Genomic DNA, 14,046 nt, shown 5'->3' on the forward strand with positions numbered 1-14,046 from the left:
TAAATGTATTAAAACAGAGATGCTCGAACGTGTCAGGATTATGCATGTTTGGGACTAATCAAACACAACCTCTTTTAGTAAAACAATGTGCTCAGCACTTTTGAAAAATCAGGCCCAGTGGGGAGCATATAGCTCTAACTTTAGCTTTTCAGTTTGAATGCTTTGATCTTGGCATGTTAACCCAAAATCCTTGTTAAGTTATAGAAGTTTTTCTCCAGAAAAGCACGAACATTTTTTTTCTGGACACTTGGAAGGAACAGGCTTCACTGTCACATTTCCGCACCTCTCCCTTGCTTTTATGCATGCATAGTATTTGTTAAATTTTTCTAATATATGGATGTGTTTGCTCACTATGGAATGAGTAATTTTAATTAATACCTGAAGTGGCAGCTGCTGGCTATGTCCCATGCTCTCAGTATCATTTGGCTGAAAGAACAGTGCTTTCTAAGGGAAGGCCAAGGCATAAGCATGTCCCAGTCCTTGATTACATGTATTTTGTCCACTGACTTGCTTCCCCTCCTGCTAAGCTTTGGGGAGTGCTGAGGGGTGGTCAGGACTGTGGGTGCTGCCTGGAGGGGCTGGGCTCAGATGCCTGCCTGCTCCCATGATCCACAGAGAGACTTAGGATGTGGGGACTTACTGAGCACAACCAGAGCGGCAGTGAGGTTCAAGACATGTTAAGGCACTTTAGTTAGTCCTAGTGTGTCTTGTCCAGGTCCAGGGTAGCTTAGAAAAAGAAAAGATTCATGCATGCACAGCACTTTGGGCCCTGATGTCCTCATAAATATAGCCTCCTGTCCTCCCTCCAGCTTCCCAAATAGCGTGTTTTCTGTCAAAATGGTACATGAATGAACATTTTCAGGTTTCATGACCCAGTTTTAACCCTGGTTGCTATGGTGCTCTGCAGGCTGGGCGCTTGGCAGGGCAGGGCGATGTGGCCATGGCACACAAGCCTTTTGTTGCTCCTTGGCCTGGGTCCAGCCAGCTTGTTTCCCCCCTTCTCCCTCCACCCCACAGCAGCTGGCAGCAGTCTACATCTGCAGTCCAGGAGCAGGAGCCAGGCTACAGTCTCTGCTGCCTCTCTAGGTCAGTCTCCTGGAGGAGCCACCTTCTCCCCGGCACACAAAGCTATTCTCCTGCAGACCACAACTCCCATCCTTTGGCTGCATGTTCCTGTACTGGAAAAGCCTTCAGCTTCCTGCTCCTGGGTTAGAATAGGATCCCTCTCCTCCTCTCACTAATTGTTTTCCAGCCATCCTGTGTCCTGCTTTACTCCCTCCAGAAAAGGAACTCATTACAATACTTTAAAGGATGAGATTTAAAATAGGTCATCTTCTTAGTTATGGGTAGAAAGAAAAGTGACATCTATGAACAGGATTTAAAACAAAACTCATTCTTTTAAAGGCAGATGTTTTAATTTCTAGTTGATGTTAAATATATCACAATTGCCTACATGCAGTAGTATAAGCACAGGATTTGCAAATTCAAGTTTCATGTTAATTTAGCTGGTAAAGATATTCTGTGGGGTGATCAATGCTTTGCATTTTTCATTCAGTCTTAATGTTACACTTTTCCTTCCACAACATAATCTAAACCACAGACCAGCTGGCTGTGTTGATTAAAATCCTCTTTCTGCTTTTTATTAATCTTCATGGTTTTGCCCTAGAATTATGAAGTGGTCATGGTCTATCAGGAAGGAAATTTGCTGGGCCAGAATGCAGTATTTACAAATCGAGATTTATGCCTCAAGCATATTGCTGATTCCTAAAATAAGTTGTGTCTTGAAGGCTTTGTTACATCTGCAGAGCCTTACACGAGTTTGGAACAAAGCTCTTCAGGTTAAATTGCTTACAAATAATTCATTATGTGTTTGGCTGACGCATTTCCTCACTGAAAACCTAGATTAAGAGAATGTCATTAGGGAGTGGGGGTGACAGAGGGCTTTTGTTGTCAATAGGCCTAGTCCTGCCTTTTGGTGGTGTAGAGTTGTGCAAGCTCTTCATATGGCCCCTCATTGCCTTTATCTTGATGGCTGAGGGAGAATGCATGGGGTTGTGTTATTGCTGCAAGGGGGAGCACTGATCCCTTGCACAGCAAAGGGGCAGGAAACGTTCTTCAAATAGAAGGTGATGGAGCACTGGAAAGGCTGCTCTGATTCCCAAAATCAGTGCAAAGGCTACTGGGTCACAGCCTTGATCTTCCTTGCTCTGCAAAGCTCCTTGCACAAAAACTGTTTGTCCAGGCTGGATGAGGTTCACCCCAAAAAAGTAATGTGCTCTGTGACCTGTCACTGTTTTGTAAACAGCTATTTGATCATGATGAATTGATGTGTTTTAAAAACTAATTTGATGTGATGATTAGGCAATCGCTTTAGCATGTGTTTTTTCAATTATCTCTCGTTAACAAAATGAGGCAGTAACTAAGCATGATCTATCTTTTCCTGATTTCTCACAAGGTTAATTAGGACTGTGGATATTCTTGCTGAGGGGTTTGGATATCTTTGCATCTAGGGATGGTTAAAGTGGTTATGCCACCTATACTTAGGCCAAGATCCTACGTTTAAGGATGTTACTCATTGAAAACGTTACATAGGTAGGCAGTTCTGCCTACAGGTGCACCCTTCCCTACTGTATGTTGCTGTTGGGGACTGTGTCAGTCAGTGCATACATTTTGGGCAGTGAGAGCACAAAATGGTGATGGATGCTTATAAATAGCACATAATAATACCTCAGAATTTTGCTACAGGGAGACTGGTTTGGTCTTAGGCTTTACTCTTTTGTTCCCATTAACTACAAACACCCATTATTACTATTCCAAATAACTTGCCTTTCGAATTCTACACCATTGCTATCCGCTTTGGGCTTTAACAAGGGGCTGTAAGATTTGCAGGTTGAAGATTCAGGGCCAAAAAATCTTCTAGAGGAATGATATGCTTCAGCTCAGTGTGCCTCTCACCATTGCAGGGGTATCTGTCTTACAGCAGAGTAGGGCAGAGTTGGGCCGTGAAGATGTGAAGTACTTGCAGCGTTAAACCCATGGCCTTGTGTGACATCAAGAAGAAAAAAGTTCCCTGTGAGCTAGCTGTGCTATGACTTGAACTGTTGAACACAAGATCTGATTATCTGGGAATTAGTCTTTTGTGAATGGAGCTGCTCTTTACCTTCTTGCAGGTGTCTTAAGCCTTTGTAGGGTGCCCTTTCCTGAAGTCATGTTTCTCAGTTTCTAGGCTGGTTTGGAGTCTGCTGCAACCTTACAATTTTGCAATTTTAATCTTCAAAAGCAATTACTTTTTCTTACTTTGGAGGGTCATGGCTGCAAAAAAGTCAGTTCTGACTTCCACCTTTCCCGGTTTACTTTTGTCAGTTTTCCAGGCACTGATAATGGTTTTTGAAGCTGTGATTTCTTCAGGCATAGAAACTTGCACTAGCAGCTTGCTGTGGTAGCCTCATTGCTTATAGGGTAAGCATTGCTTGGCCAGCTGGCTGCTGAAGTTCGTTTTTTTGAATTAAAAAAACAAACCCAAAAGGCTACTGGGTAGGGTAATTAATGGTCTTGTTTTTCCTCTTCATGACTGCAGAGGTCTTAATTTCAGTGGACTTCTGCCATCTCACACATTCCCTTTAACATACTGCATGTAGCAGCTGGGCTCTGGCCGCAGAAGTCATGGCATTCAGTTGATGTTCTTCCCCTGTAACCTCCTGCTTTCCCATCTAGCTTCCCCCTGCAGCATCATGGCTGAAGCAGCTCAAATTATCCTCTTGGCAGTATCACTTTCCTTTGTGATCTACTTGCTTTAAGGATCTGTCTATTGCCTTGTCTCTTGGTAAATATCATCCCAAACTCAAGCTTCTTGCCCTTACCTTCCAGAAATACTCAGCAGCTTGGCATCTCTCTATTGGGTTTTATGTTTCTCCCTCTTTCCAGCCCATCAGTTTTGTCCCTGTGCTTTCTAATGTAAATCCTTCTTCCATGTCACCATTTCCTACAAATACTAACCAAAATCATCATAGATTTAGCCATGCACTAAATAAGTATTTCATGAGCTTTCATAACGTAGTGTTGTTTCTTCAGTGTCTTCTGTGCTTGGGATAGTCTTACTGACTTGAGCTGGTGCTCCATGTAGCACTGGTGATCCTCTGAGTACAGATAGCAGGTCTGTGTTTGCTTTGCCCACATGTGCTCCTCAGCACGGGACATGAGCTGAACCCTTCACAAGCACAAAACACAAAAATGAACAGAATTGCTTAACAAAAAGAATGCAAACTCTGCGTTTCTGGTTCACTTTACTGTCCCCTAAGGATTTCTTTTAGCTTTATGTGGTTAAATTTACTTTTCAAGACAACAAAGAGCAATCTGAAGGCTCTCACTCTATCTATCCATCTTGGAGAGGTTTAGTTTCCTTGCTTCTGTTCAGACAGCTAGCAAGAGCCATACCCTGCCCCGTGTTTACTTATTTAAACTGAATCAGGTATGATGGTTACACAAATAAAAAAAACCCAAACCAGTCTGTGTATACAAGAAGCAGCTGATGTTCTGTTTCTGGAGTAAAATATATGTAGAGAATTTTTTTCAATGCAGAAAGAAGAAAAAAATCTGAACCTGTCAAAGTCAAGCATATTAAAGGAGATGATTGCAAGAAGATGACCCATATGCTGTACATAATACATGACTCTCTTCCTCTTCTATGTCAGTTCTCTGAAAGATGAAAAATTACAAGGGCTGAAACTGAAAGCATCATTAAATGTTAATCTGCTGGGGCTTCCTTAGCGCTAGCGAGGTCAGGCTGTGCTGCAGAACACAGTGACAGATGGAGCGTCCTCTGTGAAATCATGCCACGTTGCCAAACACTGCCAGAATATGAACTATCTGTCACTGTGCACGTGCTCTGGCCTTGTGCTCCATGAGCTCCCTGCCCAGGGGTGCTCTGAGGGATCCGGCCCCCTGTGCAGGGTATATTGTGTGGACACCGAGTCAGGAAGGACAAGCTCTAGATTAGGGCCTGCAATGAGCTTTCTGCCTCTGTGAACATATTGTAACCTGCAGGCAGGAAAATGCAGGTCTTGAAAATGGTTTGTCCGGGCATAGCGCTGAGCCTGAGATCTCTGAATGGCTCTGATGGGCACTGTCCCTGCTCAGCCTGGTTCCTGTGTTTTACATCACCTTGTATGAAAAAGGCTCAAGTCTTGGAGACTAACCATGTTTGCAAAATCAAGTTGAAAGCTCCTCACTGGCAGCCTTAAGGGCTTTTCCCATAAACATGTATACTGCATCTAAGACAAAGGGATAGGTTTTGCTTGCTGTCTAGATACACCTGCTTGTGACCAGGCTCCCTACATTGCTGTGCTTTTGGCATCACCACTTCATAACTCGCCAGCTAATTTAGTGCTGAAGCCTCTGACAGGTAAAGAAACCGGTCGAGTTCCTTCCTAAAGCTTCAGTACAGCAAAAATGGGAATGATCCCCAAATTGAAGCCTGCTCCTGTTTGCCAAAGTCCTTTGTGGTGGAGGAGCTGAGGCTGTTCCCCAGGGCTGCCAGAGCCAGTGTTGCAGACGCTGTGGTCTTAGGGCCTGTGTGCTTGCATTCAGGAGGGAGATAACATGAGCACCAGTTCAATGTGACTTACCCCAGTGACATTACACATAGTTGGTCTGCAAGCCTCATCCTCTGCCTTGCATACAGAAGAGGGCTGTTCCCTTGCACTAGCAGAGGAGGAGAAGAAGCTCTGATGTCCTGTCTCTGGCGTCCTAAAGCTCTCCAAAGCAGTGCTGATGTGCTTTTCAGTGATGACCTGGTTTACAAATGTAGTTCAAGCACTGTAAGAGGCACTGTTGCCATCGATAAATTATATAATTAGGGTTTTAGCAAGATCCTTAGAAAACAGGAGCTTTCCTCAGTCACTGCTGCTTATGAGTTCACTCATTTCAACTGTGTGTAACCTAGGTTGCACATTTTCCCAGCATGGGCAATTTCCAGAAATCATTTGCTGGGCTTGATTGCCTTGTGAAGGCCAAGGACATTTGTGGAATCTTAAAATGAAGCTTTTAAATTAAGTGTTAGATCAAGAATTGAAGTTTTGTATTCAAGCTCTTTCCTCAGCACCAAACCTGAAACAAATGGTTGTGCACCTTCATCTATGTATCACAGCAAAGAGAAAAGCAACATAATCTTTGCTTAACAGAAAGACATTGTAGCTTGTAGTTATTTATGCTTTTGAGGCAATTGCAAGCTTTTACTCACTGTGGTTGTAAAGAGGGAAATATCCAGAATATGAAGGTGGCTTAGCCCTGAACAGAATAATGTCTAGGGCAAATCAGTAGGGGTGGTGGTATACCTTAAAATATCAGCACATCAACGCCAGTTAGGCTGACAGGCAGCTCAGGTGTTCATGAAGGAGGGAAAAGGTAGTAAATTGTCAAGCTGAGCTAGGTACAGCAGAGGTGAGGTTACTATACCTGAGGTTACCCAGGAGGGCCCTAGCAGAGCAGGCAGCAGAAACAGCATCTTTCAAATTGCAAAACAGCCTCCAAGCCTTTGCTCTCTCACAGATGTCTCCTAACCCCTCTTCCTGAGCTCTGCTGTGTGTCTGCCTTTCAGTAGGTGGCAAGGAGCCAGCTCACACAGGCTCACAAGGAGTTTTATAGTTCGATAATGTTTCTCCAACAGCTGGCATAATGCTGATGGAGTAATAGAGAGTTCCATGTGGGTGAAATCTCACTGACTGTGGGATCAAATTTATGTTTCTCCAAAAAGGCTAGTCCAAAAATGTGCTTATCTCAGAAGAAGTTTTCCCTTGGCTGCGTGGAGTTGTTGGCTCATCTTCTGGGGAGGGAGGAAAAGTGGCCACTGTTGCATGGGCTATCTGGGAGCACAGGCTCTACGTAGAATGGGAAGAGAGAGCCAAGGTTGCTTCCCTTACAATTCACCTTGGACTTACAGCATTTCTGTGGAATGTGGAGTTATAAAATCCTGGTATCTGTGTGTCTTGTCTTTGCTTCCTCTTCCTACAGGTTTTATTCAGACTTGTGCCAATTTTCTTCTCCAGGTATATGCCCAGCTGGATTTTGATAATACCTCCAGAGGCTCCTGTGCAGTTCTCTTCTCAATTACTGCCTCCCCTCTGCGAAGATTTTACATTTCAAAATGTGATGAAAAGCACATTTTCCACATTTACTTTAGCGGTGCTAACAGAACACCCTCCACAGGCCCTGCAGGTTCTCAGGATGTGAGGTCAGTGCATTGCTCTGCTTCAGTATAGCCATGTTGGATTTTGTTTTTAAAATGTTTCATTCAACGTCCTGGAATATTAATCCTTTATCTTCAATAGATAAGCCTGTGTTTTCAGCAACAAATGCAGGAAAATAGCCAGTGTGGAGCAAGTACTATGTGAATTTGCTTCTACTGAATGATCCATCATGCTAAGCTGCTCTGGTCTAGCTGGGGCTCCAGGTGAGGGGGTCATCCACTTTAGTATGTCTCTGGAGTAAATGTTCCCCTCTTTCTATGCTTGCATTTACAGGGAGTATGCCTCCTGTCTAGGCAGGGAGCTGGCCATTTGTGTAACCAAGCTGGTGCAATGCGTTGCAAACAAAACCTGTGCTCAGCTTCATCCTGTTGTTTTTCTTTCTTCTTGAATTGTTTCAGTGAACCTAACTAAGCCGCTCAAACAGAAAGCCTATGGCTGTTCCTTGTGTGAGAAATATGCTGTAGTTGTTGTGAGCGGGTGGTACTGTTCTTGCAGTGGGCACCCAAGACTGAGATGCTGTCATTTTCTGTGTCCGTTAATGACCAAAAGGAGGAGAATTTGGCTTACTAACTTGGCTTTCTCTGCTGCTTGGTGCTGCAGTGTAAGCCAGTACCACACGAGTGAGGGTTTATCTGCGTGATGCTTTTTAGGTAGAAGTGGGCAAGGCAGGTAGAAGGCCACCCCAAAATGTGAGGTCACCACAAGTATTGCTGATGTGCCCTGCAGGGGCACGACTAGAGAGCCCTCACAAATTGCAAAAGCTCTTCTGGCATTTTTGTACGTATGAGGGAAAGAGAAGCAGACCTCTTGACTCAGGAGATGTCTTCTGACATCTGCCGCAGGATAATGGTGGTTCTCATCACAGTTTCCGTAACTGCAGCTCCTTGTCCTGACTGTGAATTTCACTTTCTGGAATCTGGGCAGGAGAGTTCATGTCAGCTGAAGTAGTGTATGGATTCACAATGTATAATTTGCTGAGTAATCCAAATTAAACATCAGCTCCCACATCGCTGAGTGGTTCACTGGAGGTTTTTCTTCTCACCTGCCTTGCCCGTATCTGAGCTCTGGCTGCTGGTTGCAGCTGTGAGAGGGAGAGCCAGAGGGTGCAGCAAGGTGGCTTCTCTGGGCCAAGAAGGCCACTGGGTGCCACCTCAATCCTCCATGAGCAAACCCATTCCCAATACTGACCATTAGCCTTGCCTGTGAGGAGTAGCAACTCTTACCTGGTTTTCATAGTTCTGTGCTTTTTCCTTTGGAACAAGAATTGGTATTGTGGGATTTGTTGTTTTTCTTAATGAGTTCCTCTAAGGAACCCTATTTAAGCAAACAAAATTTGAAATATAAACTTCAGAAATATTTAACAAGCATATGCATCTTTGGCAGGATTCAAACCCAGAAAAGAGGGAACAGAGAAATCAGCAGATGGAGAAGGATGCAGCCGAAGGAATTGCTCTATGAAGGAGCCTCTTTAACCTGTGAGACTGATTTTCACTCTCTATTTTCACTTTCATTTGGATTACAATGTCAAAGTAACTAAAATAACCAAAGTACAGACAGTCATACTTACAGGAAATGACACGATTGAGGATTTGCTTCCTTCAGGAGAAAGTAATGGAACTTAGTTACCTTAGGCACAAGCTAGATGGTGCTAAAGCATACGAGTAAGATGATGGTCACGTAACAGCTGTGTGAAATTAAAATATAATGGTCAAAAGAGGCTATACTAAGGGAAACTCTTCAGTGTTAGAGGCTTTTTAACACTTGCTTTTGCCTACTACTTTTGCTCTGACTGTGTAAAAGTAGTTTCTACTTCCCTGAGCCTCTCAAAATGCCCTGTCAAATGTCTTAACACATGGAAGCCTCTCTTTGATATTCTTATATTGAACTAATCAATACAGATGACCCTGCTGTATTGACCAATCTTTTTTTTCTAATTGATTATTTTTATACTTAAAGATTTTGAAATGCAAGATCTTTGCACTTATAAAAACATGGCCTACAAAGACTGTAAGGTGCATTTAACTTCCTCCATGTAAGAAGTTGAACTGCAAGCAAAGAGACTGTTCACTTCAGTAAAAATCCCATGTGCTTTAGCCTGCACACTTAGCACCTTTGTTTGAACTCTTTGTTTGAACAACTTTATTAGCACATGGCAGATACAGTTATGTCCCTACACTGAAATGTGTTGTGGTGGATAGATCTTTGGATAGTGAGTCAGGAGCCATATCTTCTGGCTCTTCCCTTGACTTGCTGTATGATCTTCTGCAGGACTTAGTCTCTACTTTTCTTCTTGCAAAATGGTATAAAGATGCTTCCCTAGCAGCATAAAGCACCTTACTCTTCAGAAATGAGTAGTGCTGTGACACATATATGTTACTGAGTGTAGCAAAAGAAGTAAAACTGGAAAAGCTGAATATGTTCAATGTGCTTAAATATGCCTGGAGGTTAATAATTTAATTGGCAGAGTGCCCTAGTTTTCTGGCTAATGGGCCTGTTTAGTGAGCTCCTGCTGTGTCTGACATTGTCCTGCTGCTGTTCAGACACAGTTGTACATCTGGTGATCCAATGTACATCCGCTGCTCAGTTTCCTGGGCCTCTTCAGTGAGTGTGTCAGAGCCGGGGTGACGCCAAAATACTCATCCAACGATCTCTGCTTTCATCGAGGCTCAAGGATGTACTGGAAGTGATCCTTTTCACAATGTGCAATGTAATCGGCAGGCACAGTGGAAAACTGATGCAGTGAGCAGAAGAAATGGCATGTGCTGCTCTGCAAGGTGCACATGTGGGAATATAGGTCAGTGAAACACCCAGAGGGGTTGCACAACTGCAAAGGACTTATTTATGTGCACAGGGTGCAGACAGCAGGCTTGAGCTAGCCAAGCTGCTGCTGAGCAGCCTGGTGTGTGCCTGGGGAACGGTGTGCCAACACACACCATTTGAGCCTGGTTCTCAGAAATAGCTACAGCGCTCTGGTCCAGAGCTGCCTTCAGGCTGGCATGGACATTTTGGCTCTGGAATGGAGTATCTGTGGCACAGGGCTGTGGGGTGAGTGGATTGCCAGGGGCTCATGGCTCTCCTGGGCGTCCCAGCAGTGGTACATGCCCAGTTCTCAGAGCTGCATTGGTCTTGGTCACTGTGAACATGAGCAAGGTGAGGCTTGAAGGCTAATGCGGGTATCATTTGTGTTTGCCAGCTGTATGACCTGATCTAACAGATGTGGGTTTGGACTCACAAGACTTTTTTCAGGCCTGAGGCAGTAACAGCCATTTTTGCCCTTAAGCAACCCAAAATTGTGCAACTTGCATCAGCTCATGGAATATTTACAGCTTTGTACCATGAGGTCTTCTCAGTTTCTTGATCCCCTGCTTATGTCTGTGTGCAGCATCTTATAAAATTTCTCCATTCTTTTCTGCTTCCATTTATTTGACTGCCATGATTACCCCCGTATCAATACAGGCTGGCGGAAGGACTTAAGGGTACTTGTGGATGAAAAGATGATCACGAGCCGGCAGTGTGTGCTTGCAGCCCAGAAAGGCAACCATGTCCTCGGCTGCATCGAAAGGAGCGTGACCAGCAGAGCAGATTCTCCCCCTTTACTGCACTTTCATGAGATCCCACCTGCAGTTCTGCATGCAGCTCTGGGGCCTCAACATAACAAGGGTGTGGAGCTGTTGGAGTGAGTCCAGAGGAGGCCATGAAGATGCTCAGAGGGCTGAAGCATCTCTCCTATGAAGACAGGCTGAGAGTTGGCTTGTTAGTCCTGAAGAAGAGAAGGCTCCAGAGAAACCTTATTGCATCCTTTCACTGCTTAAAATGGGCTTATAAGAAAGATGGGGACAGACTTTTTACAAGGGCATGTAGGGATAGAACAAGGGTAAATGGCTTTAAACTGAAAAAGGGTAGGTTTAGACTGGATATTAGGAAGAAATTCTTCACTGTGAGGGTGGTGAGACACTGACACAGGTTGCCCCATCCCTGGAAACATTCAAGATCAGGTTGGATGGGGCTTTGAGCAACCTGGTCTAAACCATGACACAGTCTGTGGGAGATGTGTAATAATTTTATGAATTTTATCACAGACTTACTAGGAAATGTCTTTTCAACCAACAGTGGACAGAGCCTATGGCAAGGTCCTGCTGAAATATCAAGCCACTGGACTTTTTATCCCAATCTGCATGAATTTGGAAGGCGCACACAATTCAGCTGTGAGTCCATCTGCCTTTTAAGAGCATTGGATGTTTTTGGTTTCAACCAGCTGCCATTACAATCAGCTGAGGATAGCAGCATGGTGGAAGAAGCCTTTCATATTCTTCTTTCTAATGCTTACTATTTTATTTGTTATTTTGTCAAGGCTATGCTGTGGGGTCCTGACTGGGAGTTTTCATTAATGGAAGCACTGTGACCTCTGAACACCTCTAGCTGCTGCCTACAACTTTTTTTCGTGGTCTCTCCTGAGACCAACAAGAAACACTCAATTCTCTAACTTCCAGTGAATGCTCTATTTCCCTTGATCCTTTCTACCAGCTGGCTTGCCCTTAACATTTGCCTGCAGGGAAGGACTAGAAGCTTGCTTGTGAATAAAATAATTAATAAATGTCTGAAGACTTCACGAGACATTTGCTCCAACATGAAGACCAACACAGCTTATTGTGCTATTTCTGAAGAAAACATTTTTCAGAGGAGTTATTTTGACTAGCTCTAATTTCCTAGATCTCTGAGGTTCCTAAGCACTCTCTTCCCTAACTGAATAATGTAAATTTGCTGCAATTAATTTCCCAACCCATAACCAGATACTAGTTTCTTTGGTTCCTTTGGTTTTCACGAAAGTGATGAGCTTACTACTCTTATACTGACTTCACTTTCTTTTGATAAGGGAAATAAAGGCATTAAAAACCAGCCCTCCACCCCATACATTGAGAAAGTGTGCTTACATTGGCAACAGGCTGGCTGATACTCATAATAATATTTTAACTGGACTGCAGGGAAAGTTTCCACTAGTTTTTTGGCTGTTCTTGAATATTTTATGGAAGCATCCATATTTCTCATAATCAGTCTGTAAGCTGGCAATAATTTCTGGTTTTACAGAAGAAGAGTGGAGATAGATTAAGAATAAAACCAACAGGTTTAAAGGAGGATGGGATTGTCTTCCTGTGACTCAGTCTACCGTGTTTGATGTGTTCAGCTATGTGCTGCTTGGAAGTCAACCAAGGATGTTACAACAGATGTCTGACTAGTCATTCAGCTCAGTATTGAAGATTCAAGCAGTGTTGCGCTTGAAACCAGCTGGTGGTAGCACTTGACCCAAGTTCAGTGATTGCACCCCAGGGCTTATTGAGCATGCAGTGATTGTTGGGTGATGTTACCCAAGCAGATGTTCAGCTGGCAAACTTGCCTTATCTGTTGTTCTGTCCTCTGTGAAAACATGGAAAACATACTATGTTGGGTCTTCCTGGAGGAGAAATTGAGGCTGTGGGGAGAGAATGGCAGCCAAATGTTCCCACCTGGAATTCAACTTGTCCTGCTGTCCATCTTAGAGTGAAGATGCAAAGCTGGGTTCACTGGCAGCCCTTCCAATTTTACTGCCTGGTCTGGTTTAGAAACGAGCTCTGTAAAACCTATTCAGTATGTTTATTTTACCAGAAATCCTATTGGTTTATGATACCACAAGTGAGCGTGTTCTTGGGTATTTGATCCCTGTCAGGATAGGACAAAGATTTGCTCTACAAGGAATTTTAAGTCAAATGTTATTCCGTCAGTCTGAATTCTATATGTACTGACAAAAAATTATTTGGTGTTTTATTCTTGCTGTGAACAATGCAAGATTTTCCTTTGGGGATTCTAAGATTTTTCTTACCTAGTAATTAAATCTTAATCATGTTTCGTGCACAAGGGGGGAAACCTCTCAGTGTCTGTCTGTCCCTCCTCCTCCTCCCAGTTGCATTTGCCTTGTCAGCTGTTCAATCTTTGACTCTGCAAACCGATACCGAAATGCACTGCGCATGAAAAATCCCTGCTCTGCATCCTGCCAGGAGTCATTTTGTTTTGTTCCCCTGGCATCCAGAGGAGGTTTTCCTCCCCAGGAATTACACGCTTTCCCTGCCAAGAGCCACGGATGCACAGTGTGCCTGGCACAGCACTGTCATGTGCCGTACTCCCCGCGGCTGAGATCAAAGAGCTCTGGGCAGAAGGCCCTGGAGAGCTCCAGCTTCTCGTTCATCCTGAGGGGTTTGCTGTCAGAGTCACCTTGGGTAAATGGGTTCTGTCCTTGTACCAGCCAGCCTGGAAAGCTCTATGTGTGTGATGGAGCAGGGAAACTTGCTAGAATTAGAAAAAGATAGTATATAATGCAGTGTGCAGATGTTTTATGTGTATTTGTATATATAGTATTTCATAAACGTACAAGGACTGTAGATGTTTGTCCTGTTGTGAAATGAATCCCATATGTATCCTGTCCTGGATTCTGAGATCATGTTTGTCTCGTCAGGAGCTGAGTCCTTTATTTGTTCTCCCCAAATCCTTTAATGTAATTCTGTAAGAAAATGCATTGTTCTTATATATCCACCCTTTTGGTGCTGCAGTGCCATATTGCTATTATTACTTTGTTTCTAGAAATGCTTGTAAAAGCAGTGTACTTTTTCAGGAAGGTGGATAGCTATCTCACTGGTTTTCAAAGCCATCACCATCATCAAAACAATGATCTGCAGTACTGACAGTTTCAGGGTGCCTTTTTTTGTACAAAAGGATAGTCTTCAAAAGCATAGCCTTTGAGCTCTACAAAAACTTTTGTACAAGTAGTTAGGTT

The sequence above is a fragment of the Strigops habroptila genome, chromosome 3 (assembly GCF_004027225.2).
Source record: "Strigops habroptila isolate Jane chromosome 3, bStrHab1.2.pri, whole genome shotgun sequence".
Lineage (NCBI taxonomy): Eukaryota > Metazoa > Chordata > Aves > Psittaciformes > Psittacidae > Strigops > Strigops habroptila.